The sequence below is a fragment of the Watersipora subatra genome, chromosome 4 (assembly GCF_963576615.1).
Source record: "Watersipora subatra chromosome 4, tzWatSuba1.1, whole genome shotgun sequence".
NCBI lineage: Eukaryota > Metazoa > Bryozoa > Gymnolaemata > Cheilostomatida > Watersiporidae > Watersipora > Watersipora subatra.
Window position 1 is genome coordinate 57654293 of NC_088711.1, and position 11881 is coordinate 57666173.

The 11881-nt window shown below is 34.3% G+C and overlaps 1 long non-coding RNA gene across 1 annotated transcript; it reads right to left on the reverse strand.

The window, feature by feature from the left end:
* Positions 1-372: 372 nt before the first annotated feature.
* On the reverse strand, positions 373-9985 carry LOC137394911 (uncharacterized). The gene is made up of 3 exons (XR_010978406.1): positions 9892-9985; positions 4289-4426; positions 373-878 (listed from the first exon to the last, which is right to left on the reverse strand). It is a non-coding gene; the product is annotated as an uncharacterized lncRNA (long non-coding RNA).
* Positions 9986-11881: the final 1896 nt, after the last annotated feature.

Consider the following 11881-nt stretch of genomic DNA (forward strand, 5'->3'; position numbering starts at 1 on the left):
GGAGATTTGCATACCTGTGGCCACATTTATTACTTATACAATTCGATTTAGTCAAGTCATTGCTACTGAGGCAAAACTGGGAAATATAGCATATGTGGGGCCCTTTGGATTATAAAAGGTTTCAGATAAGAGCTTTCAATGAAACCATGCAGTAACATTGAACACACTGTGCAGATTTCATGCATGTATATCTAACTCGCATTTATCAACATTGGTCAGCATATTTCTTTAAAAAAAGCCCAAACTTACTCAAAAGGAAAAAAATTGACTCTTTAAGCAACCCTGTCAAGGAGTTGAGTTTACAGAAAAGGATAGCTCAATATAAGTACGTCAAACAAATTGCTCAAGTGAGTGCAATGTTGACAAATAAAATATTCTTAAAACACAATGAGTTTGTATAAATCTAAAAGTCTTTAGTGCAAATGGAGCAACCTATCAAAAGCAGGCCAAACAGCTGTTACATTACCAAAAGATTAAAAATCAAAGCATTCACAAGAATACCATAAAACATTTATCAACAAAAGTGGACTATTTTATTTCTGTCAAATAAAGCTGTAGAGCTTCAAAACACTGAGCTCTATAATTGTCTTGCAAATTGTGTGACCATCTCCTAGCACCTCGAGTATAATGTGTGAAGTTGTGGTAGCTGTAACTAATGGCTCTGCACAACGTTTAAAATATGATTTTAGCTAGAGATCTTAGAAGCGATTCGCAAGAGAACTTTGCTGATTGTAGACACGCCCAGCTACAGAAAGAACTTTAAGGTTGGATGTCATTCCAGTCACTGGATGCCTTTTTGGAAATTGAACATCAACTTGTTGTTTGAAGGTTAGGCAATCTAGACCACTTTGCCTCCACTGGTAAATATGCTGCTCTACCTGCAAAGAAACCAGTTATTAACCTGTTAGTATAGTTAAAAATTAAGAGAATGTTGAACACTACTCATTTTACAGACTTTCCCAAGATATCAAACCAGCTTTAAAACAATACTGACTAAAAAGTGTGCTCCATCATGTTGTTTTAAAACGCTTAGGAGATTGGCCAGAAACTTGAAGAGTAGGCTTTTGCAGCTAGCTATATTGGTGGCTGTACTAAATGTAGGTCACACAGAAGATGCTTTCCTACTGAAACTCTGCATAATTATGTTTGCCCTAAAGAGATTGCAGTTCTCACTATGTTGATGTTTTGCCTAAAAAAAAATTAACCTAGTAAGCCTTAAAAAATTATTGTTTCGATGTTGTTAACACAAGTTAACTCAATAAAAGTAAAAAACAACAAACATTATCATTAATGCTTTCTTTTAAGCTAAAGCTTTTTTGTCAAACTATTAGGTAAGAATGGTATCTTTTAAATATAAAATGTAATGAATAGTTGGGTTAAGAAAAGCTTTATTTTACAAACTAATAATTACAGCGTTTCCATTCCTCTTATTTCTAAGCAAAATGCACCAAAATCTACAAAATTTTACACATTCAGCCTGTACTGTGATGAGAACCGTGTCTGTCCATATAAAGCCAGCGTTGGATAATGGAAAAATATTGCATCCCGCTGGATTTGAACTTGCAACATTTACCTTGCTAGACTGACACTACAAAAACTATGCTAAATAACCTTGTAATAATTTGCAATATTTGAATGCATAATTATTGCAACTGATAATCTTTTACAGCACTCTACACTGCCAGGGTATTTGTTGGTACAAGCCAAGTTGATTCAAAACTTCTTAAGCTGAGTAAAATTCCTAACTGTCTACACGGTCAACTTTTTCCATGCACAGATTGACTATGAATTGTATAAAAGTCCCTTTTCATTCAGTTGGCCTTTAACACTGTAAGGTTTATGTGTATGAATATGCCTTTCACTGCAATGCATACGTGTACAAATTAAGCATAGGTTTACTGCCAGGTTACTCTGCAAAGCAGAGTTGTCCTCTCGTGCACTCCAAACAAATCCTAAATATTTAGGATTATACATTAATCATTATTATATAGACATTATTGAAATTCTTTAAATAGTTTAGAAGTTTCTATTAAAACAGATTTTTAGCTTTTGTTTACACCATTTAGTCTCTGCTTATATGATAAAGCTACTCTTTGCCATTAGCATGTCTGTGCAAATGCGCTCGTTTATAACAGTTCATCTTCGTAGACTATTTGAGATGACCAAAATAAATTCTAGCTCAGCAAAAAATTTAACTCTGATGCTCATATCAACTGATTTGACAATTAAAAAACATTCAGTTTTGAAGGTAGTAAACATGAATTTGGAGATCAAACAGAAGGTGAGGTGAATAAAAGCCACAAGAGACAGACTGCTACTTGTTGCGGCTAGCTAACAAAGTAAAATCAGTGTCTGTATGACTTATCATTTATCCATCGTCGGGAAGAGCTTGGGAGCAAGATAGATTTTGATGAGACTAGATATCATGACATTCAGCTTGGTATACAGACAGTCCCCAACCTACGAACGAGTTACGTTCCGAACAATTGTTTGTACAGTGAATTTGTTCGTAAGTTGCTTCAGTGCTATATTTTGTATTATAACTTATGCTTAAGGCCTACATGTATATAAGTATATTGAAGGTTTATATTAGTATGTTTAAGGCTTGTATAAGTAACCTGTAAATTGGTTTGTACTGAAAAAAACTTTTTAATAAAATGGAGAGAATACTGTGGTGGACGCCGGGCCATGACACAGCATTTCTTATTGATCGTATGTGTTGTCCTTTTTTATTATATCATTGTTTCACTCGTTATGCTATTGTTATATCTGATATCATGGTATAACACTATCATTTATCGTCACTTTTATTGTTGTCATACCAACTCGCTAGCGGTCCTATTTATTCACCTTGTTAGCCGGTGTTCTCACCGTTTGCCGTTAGGACGGAACAGTTGATATTACTAAATATAACGGAGCGCTCTCATTTATTTGAGCAGAGCAGATAGATGTACGCTCCTCGAATAGTGAAATTACCTTCGCTAATAAAAAAGCTGAATGGGACTACACACACTCTCTTCTTTTTATTTATTAGTCTAGATCGTGCCAAGTAAAGGTCGGCAAACTCCTTTACAATACATACAGGAAAAATAAAAAAAGTTCTTTGCGCACTGGAGATACGTTCACGCACTTATGCACTGCAACGAACTGGGCAGAGGAAGGTGGATGCTGGGTGATGCTTCTATGTAGCGCCTCTTTCTGCCGCTAATAAGTCGGTAATACCGTCGGTATAATCGATGAATATACGCGCAGACCTGTTCGTATGTACCGTTGTTTGTAACTCGAATGTTCGTAAGTAGGAAACCGTCTGTATTAACACTCCAAAGCTTTCACTGATAGATCCCCTTCAAATATTTCTGATTTCTTGCGAGGCGAATCATTTTACATATTTTTGACAAAAATGACAATCTCTAATGACAAACTAGTTTAACAATGTATTGGTATCTATAATAGCGAACCCTATGCATCTTATCATTGCTCAAGTTTGGCAAGAATGTAAGCGATATTTTTAAGGACAACTATGAAAATTTTGTTAATAATTTTGGGAACTTTCACCAACTTGACACTTTACCCTATATGGCATTACTTATGTTGGTCAAACAAAAGCTTTACATAAATTCTTTACATTGAGAGGAATTTGCGTTATAATAGGTATAGGCCTACATGTACATTATAGCAAAATTTGCTGTACAGCTATTCCAACCAGATAAAAATCTGACCTATGCCCATACTACAAAAAATTCATAATTTGAGTTAAAATACTTGGATTTAAGTTAGAATATGACCTAAAAGTCAATGAAAGGAACTTAAGTTTACTTTTCACATAGGAAACAAATACATTATGCTTATGAAACAATGCAAGTGTTTTGGCCTTAAAGTTTGGCTTATTTATGTATAAACTTAAAAACATTACTTTTTATTTTGTGGGTTTTCACTGTCCACAAAAGACCCTGGTCCCCGTTTATCCCGAAAATTGAATGGTGACTGCAGAAAACAGCTATGACAGGCCGAACAGGATTTGGAACAAAAGGTACATTTCTCACAAACAGAGATTGTAAATGGTACAAAAATGCAAGTTAAGCAATACGAGTGTCATTCAGAGTTAAAAAAAGCTATAGCTTGTTGCATACTATTAGATACATCGTCCAAATACATATTATTGAAATTTTCGGACTAGCACAAAATTTTTCATCTCAATATTTGTAAAATACATCTAAAAAAATATTGTTTTTCACCAAGGTTCATTCTATGTCACTCAATATTTTGGTGTTTTGACACCCTAATTTACCTTCACTAAGTTCCTTTGTCCGCTCTCCTCTGACCAGAAACCTCCCCAAATATGTAAGCTTTTGTAACCTTGAATCGCCAATTCTTTAGATAACTTGTCTAGCACCAGAGTCGGTGCAGAACATGTTATAGCAACACCCTGCAATTAGTAATAACAAAATAGAAATATCACATTTTTTGAATGATTTTCCGATTTAAATTAAACTCTTTTCATAGCTAATCAGTTGAAAGCTCATTGCTTGCTGCAAAAAAAGGAAAAAACTGAGAAAGCAGAAGTGCATCTGATATTTTAGCTTATGACTCTCAATCCCAGCTTTGATATTTGTCACCATTGTGATTTGTAGGCAATAGAAGAACGCGAGTTAAGCAATGTAAAAACTTATTCATATCCTATTAAAAAAAGGACTTCAAATATTGAAGTGGTATTTCAAAAGCAATTACTCATTCGTAATATTCATAGTCAGTAGTCTGACCCTGATCTGGACTTGGCTTTTAGATATTATTGCAAAGTAAAGTTTAGAGCTGGTCACCATAGGTTTTAACTGTGAGTTTCAGCTCCTATCCCAGACACTATGCTTACATATAGTCTGTACAAGTGCTATCGTCAGTGGACAGGCAACCAGAATGCAAGAACATGACAACTATAAACATGCAAGGGTGAATAGGAGCTGTATACACCAATAGTCCAATTTGTAAAACGGAAAAACTAGTAAATGACATTCAACTAAATTGTTGTTGATGACAGCTCTGCACAAGCTTCAGCTAAACATTCACAGATAATAATTACATAAGAAAATACACAAACTAAAAAGCAATAATACTTAGTCAATACTAAGAATGATTACGAAGTTTAAGAATATTAATCAAAATTACGTACAGTGGCACTCGCATACCGTTGTTGCTTGAAAGGTATGTTTCCAAAAGAAAATCTTGTCATTTTTCTAAAAGATTACTAATGCTTAAAGGTTGACATGCAACAAAATTCACGCTACAGTTATTTGGTATCAAAAGATTCACCATGTCTTACTCTGTTGTGTTGCACGTGCAATATATGTAGAAATGTGATAACATGCTCTTAAAAGCTCAAAAGCGAAAAGTTAATCGCCGCCATCACGAAATTGCCGAAGATTAGAATCCCGTTCCAAAAATGGGTCAAATGGAACGTAGCTCGACAAGATGACTTCTGTTTACACTTTCATGCAACCTCATTCATTCAAATATTTTCACAATTACGCTTCACGCATTCAATGAAACGATGTCTATTGTCCTCAAGCATCTGTTTCCTCATCACTGTATTGATGTTACTTTGAGCACTGATATCTCAAAACCTACCGTAAAAAATGGTTTAATTTTTAACCTTAGCTCGAAGGAATGCATATCATCATCTGATAAGCATGACAAACCTGTTGGTCACCTGTGATAGTCAAAAAATGCTGCGAAAATTATGCGCGCTGTTTGGCAAGAAGCATGGGTCACATGATCAGATTGCGACTAGACGATTAGATCAACCCAAAACAAAATTGTAAACTAGCGAGCATCTATATTTGGTAAGAGCTCTTTGGCGAAACCCAAAGTTTATGTCATAAACTAGTGCTACAAGAAGTTTTATATTGAGCCTTTTACGGAACTTACAATTCATGTGAGAAGATCACGTGTCAAAACAATAACCAAATCATTTTACTATGTCAGAGAAATGAATTGATTCCAATCTACGGCGGTTTCGGGATCGCGGAGATTAACTGTTTCTTTTTTAGCTTTTAAGAGCTTGTAATCACAGTTCTCCATATTTTGCACCCACAACACAGCAGAGTAAGCCATGGTGAATCTTTTGATACCAAATAACCGTAATGAAATTTTGTTGCAAGTCAACCTTCAACAAGCAAAATGATAACAAGCTCCAGTACCATGCATTGACAACTTGGGCAGCTAAGTCGTACATGCAAATTAGATGAGTATTTTACGGTATTTTGGAAAGGCCAATAATTAACCAATGTTTGAGTTTTCATCAAATTAAAGTACATTTAATGGGCCATTTTAGCAGCGCAAAGAAAACAAATTTCTGATGACCATTTGCACCAATTTAGGGCAGGTAGTAGGGGTGAAATAAATTGGTTCGACTTATTTTAGTCAAAAATGGATACAAGTATTAGCCAAATGAAAGTTTGTTACGGAAAGTTCTATCATAAGAACATAATTTGAAATAAATTATATAATAAACTTCTTGCAGTTGCTTCATTTTGTCCTGCAAACACATTAAAATCTGTAATAGAAAACAAGACACCTATACAAAATCAAAACTGGTAGTTAATTTCTGTTAGTGATGACATATTTTTTATTGTAGTTCTACAATAGCACTATAAGTTCCAAACAGTGCATTAACTATTAATATGTGTCATGATCACAGAATTCATGGTAAGTCGGGATTACAAGATTTAGCAAACAAAATTTTGATTCTAGCCTAATTACAGCAGATTATATGGTCAAAAAACTGAAGCACGTTTACCATTAGTGCAAAAACATAGTTCCAAGAAAACTGGTATTAAAGTTTGAGAAACGAAAACCAATGTAAAGTTTTGTTTACATTTCAAAACGACATAGCAACCAATATCAAGATATTGTGATATTTATCTAGATTTCTGTACTTGGATCCAAAAAACTATGCTGAATTTAAAAATCTAAACAGATTTTAGCTGGTTGTCAAAGAAATAGCTGTATATTTATAAGAAAGTGTATTACTTATTTTTGCAGATATTAAAAACAGCTTGATTGTATCGCGATATTGGGCACACCCAAATCATCAACCAAATCTTTAGAAAATTAACAACAGTAACATATTGCACACCATCGGTCACTATATACTTCGACCTTGCAAACTCGAATAATTATTCTCATAACTAAATCTGATTATAATTTCATAAAAATTGAATAATTATTCTTATTATTAAATATTGTAGTAATCTTGTAAGAATCATTAGGAAAATATCCCCACAACTCCCTTTACTTTCACTGCTTTTGACATCAGTTAGAATACCAAAGTACTCATTACAAGCGTCCAAAATCGGCAAAAAAGAAACAATTATTTTTAGCGGACACCATTTTTCAGTACTTCTTGTTTAGCATAGCAACGGTTTTAAGTTTTTTTTCGATGGTAAAATACTTTTATTGGCTAAACTGACTTCAGATTCAGAAAAATCACTCTTTGATTGGTCCAGACCTACAGGTTACAAAATTTGTTACCAATATTATAAGTTCAGTTGGTGCAACTTCAAAGTCGAATAATTCAACTTCGTGATTTGCGACTTAACCATGGTTTCTGTGACCGCAACCCATATGATCTACCTGCTGATAACTTCAACTCCTTTACTACCAAATGGATCTCTCTACCGCGACATAAGTGTTTCGTGAAACTTAATTTCTAAAAGAGTGTATAAATGGTTATAACTTTACACCCAAATTGTTTATTAACAATATTTTTATAGCAAGTTTGTCAGCATAAGCTTTTAAGTTAGTTCATGCCCCCAAAAATATTACAAACGAGTTGTCGAGTGAGAGGGACCATTTTTCGTCCATTTTGAAATTACTGTGAGGTAAGCACAAAACTCTAGTCGGATGATTTATGAATATTATTAGTTTACATGTTAATTAATCTGATGAACATAATTACTCTCATTAGTACTATTGCTCAATAAAGTTGCTCAGTCTATAGATCTGAAGTTAGAAACCATTTATGGCTATATTGCTTCTGAAATTACTGGTCATCAGTAAGAAGACTTCATAAAACAAGTTTTTGCAAAGCAAAACTATGCTCAGGTTGTAAACGCATTCTTATTTGCTCAACATATGCAAATAATAGCTTTTTTCAATCAGGTATAGATGTAATAAGATAATTTACTAATTAATCAGTAATCGGAAACAATTTGTACAAAAGCTTGCTAAAGCCGCACCATGCAGCACTTGGCCATACAAAAACACATTGCCAAACGAGCTGTACTATTGGTAGTTTAAGAATTCACACTGAAACAGCTTCAACATAAAATTAAGACATAAGAAATCAGTGCAAAAACTGCTTCGTATTACATTTACTTCATGCCTTGTTGTAATTGAGCATCATACTGCGTGCACAATTAGGAAAAATGGCTGCAAGATCAAAATTTACCAAGTCTTTAGTTTGTTAATGAAGCCGTGATAAAAAACAATTTAGACAATTTATGCAGAACTTAAATGCAACTGCATTTCATCAGCATTTTTATAAGCAGGCTTAGTGTAAAAAAAACAGAGTAAGAGCCATACTACAAGTTCATGAAGTTTTGAACAAATTGTTACTTTACCCTTCAATATGTTGTAAAATGCTAAGACAAGGTTAAAAAATTATTGACGCTGTTGGAAGAGTGAACGTTTCAAATGCCTCTAGATTTCATAAAAAACAGCTAAAAATGATGGCCAGGGTTCTTGAGGACACTTTTATTTGTATGAAAGATTGGTAGATAGAACATTATTACACAAACAGACAATTCCAGAATTAAAGCGCAAACATTGTGGCCATAAAGGGTAAATAAAAATTGTTTCAAAGTAAAAGCCAAAAGGCTATTGTGCCTGGTAGTGGTAGCATCATTACCATATCATTTTTCTATTGAATAACGTAATACACTTTTTATTAGAATAGAACAGACATTGGTACATTAATTTGTCCTACATGTGATGGCTCTTATTAAAGACCTAATTTTCACCAATGAAAGGTGCCCTCAGATTAAGATGACCTTAATTATGAACCACACCGCCTATCAGAGTTTTTTAACATACACATTAATCAGCAGAAGGTTTTACGCCTAATGTTACCGACAAAAAATCTAAAAAGTGTGTTGCAGTATGAGCTTGGTCAGGTTCTCATCCTCTTTTGCTGATACAATAGGTAGCAATCAGTAGTCCATTTTCCAAAGGTTTATTTATTGCCCATTTCTAAAACCTTGGTAGCTGTAAAGGTCTAACACAGCTGTTTATTGCAATAATAAACTGTAAAAACAAAAATAATGATTCTCAAAAAACTTTGGTCGCTGTTGGCTGTTAACATGTTTTCTATTAGTTAGATGCAGGATGGCGATTGGTTTTTTCCTATTAGGTACACATATGACCGGCTAACTAATTGCCTACTCACTAATAAGAAATGTTTTGTACAAAGATTTTTTAGCGCATTGCTCTTGGTTATAAGCGTACATTGTGCTGAGCTGCACTGCGCAGCCTGTTGTACGCACTCAGTTAATGGACTAGACCAAAATCTGATTGTGTTTTAGAATTTTTCCATTCGGAAAACCCAGGCTACACTCATTAAGAAATACATTCAATCTTTAAAAAATGGTTAATATTTTAATACTTTGATATTGTATTTGTACAATTTAAATATCAATTGTACATGCCACTCCATACATGGTTATTTTGCTTCATAACTATAGTTTTACTGTTTTTGCGGATTGTCAGTGCTATAGTATTTTAGTGTAGCCAACTACCCAATGAAATGACTGCAGTCTCCAGAGCTCACTTTAGTCATCAAAGCCCAATTTAATTATCAGAAGATTAGGACTACAAAAAGTAAAGGACTCATCAACTTACCCTTCAGTTTTTCAAAACACTTGTAGGCCAATATGATTAGTTCTGTGAGAACATGATTAAAGAACAATAGTTCTGCGTGGTGAGCTCATCTTCGTTCTCCAGATTGAACAACTTCTACAAAAGAACAAAGATTTTAACATTGTATAAAAAAATAAGTTGATGAGGACTTTATGCACAGAGTCTCTGACCACCTTCAATTTGGTATTGGAAAAAATGTTGAAAGTGAGCTACCGTTAAACCTATATTTGAATGCACCTTGATTTGATTGGCACCGCTATTTGGGACCACATCAGGAGATTGCTTTGAAAATCGAGCGCCATCTTTTTAATGAACGCCAACTCTATTTGAGGAGGTAAGTTACCTTATCAGTATATGTATAGGTTTAGGTATATTCGCCTTTTGTGAAAATATAGCAAGGAGCTTTTAAGGTCCAAACACACTAGGCGATTTTATTGCAAGCGTCATGAGGGCGAAGATATCGCTGGTGCGTGCATAAACACACTTGAGCGATTTACTAGCAAATGATATAATGGGCACGCTCACAAACTGCCAATAAAAATCCGTATCATTAGTTTTTTCGGAGTTGTTGATAAATTTAGGCCAGTCAAAATGTCGTTGTCTAGGCTACAACATAAACAACCTCCACATTTGTTATTAAACCTATCTCCCTTTCAAAGAGTGTACACTGCCTACACTACAAGAAGACAAAAGAAAAACGATTCTTGTATTTTTAGCTGTATTTTTTTTACAATTTTTTATACATATTTTATTTTGTAGTGGTTTTTCATATTTAATATATTAAATATTTACCATTCTCAAAATGGTCAACCGGCGCAACGATTGACTCCGGATGTTGGTTTTCAACTCGGATTTTTTTAAATTTTGTTATGATGGACAGAACTGGGAGTGCTATTATTAAATTCATGAACATTTGAGTGTTCGTTCTGAAGATGTTTTGTAACAAAATAGAAAATTGGAGCTGATGTACGTTGTTGAAAATCGGTAAGAAATAATTACCCGCCGTAAAATTACATTCTGGTAAGAACTAACCAATCGAAATGCATCTCGTTAGCAATAAAGTTGTGTAGAGAAATTCTAGCTTTATCGCTCTGCATGAACACGCTGAGTGAATTTTAACGCAATATCGCTCTAAATATCGCCTAATTTGTTTTCACCTTAAGAGAATGCTTCAGCGATAACACTTGTTCTATTGAGTCAAATATGCTACAAAGCAAAAAATTACGCTGAATTTGTTGTCGGGGTTTTATAAAAACACCATTATCAGCTTTTTAAATGTCTTAACCGCCAGTACATCAGCAGTCATAATTAAACATTGTCCCAAAAACAAGCGGCCTCAAACTGCCTAAAATATCGTACTAATCAAACATTCCATGTTAAAGAATAGAGAAAGCATAATATTATTATGCTTTATTAGTTATTTTGAGGTGTTGACTGATGTTCTAAAAAAGGAATCAAGGAGATTGACCCCCTAGAAGCTGAGATATAGACAGCCAAACACAGGTCTACCTAATAAAGAATCAGAGGAAAACCCTTCGAAAATCCCGAAAACTGTGACGTATAAAATCGACTTAATGGTCATGAGCCGGAGTTGCGCACCCTTACCGCCGATATGTATAAGGATTGTTTTGGCTACGAGATGTGAAACGCTTCTCGCGATAGTAAATAATTTACATACTAGCTCTGGTTTCTCAGGAAAATCATTCAAACATTGTGTGGTAAAGGCATTTGCCCACAACCCCTCGCCATGATTTTTTAAAGCAGAAGAGCAGATTTTGACTATTGTGCTTCAAATTTTAACTCGATCTCCACGGATATGCTCCGAAGATCATCTGTTCAACGAACGGCGCGTGTATAGTCTATATGCGATATCCATGATTGCAGTTTGTTTAGAATAAGAAATAGGAATGGGACTTTTTGTTCCTTCATCATTTTTCTACTGTGTATCTACTGCAGCATTCAGTTGATTTTC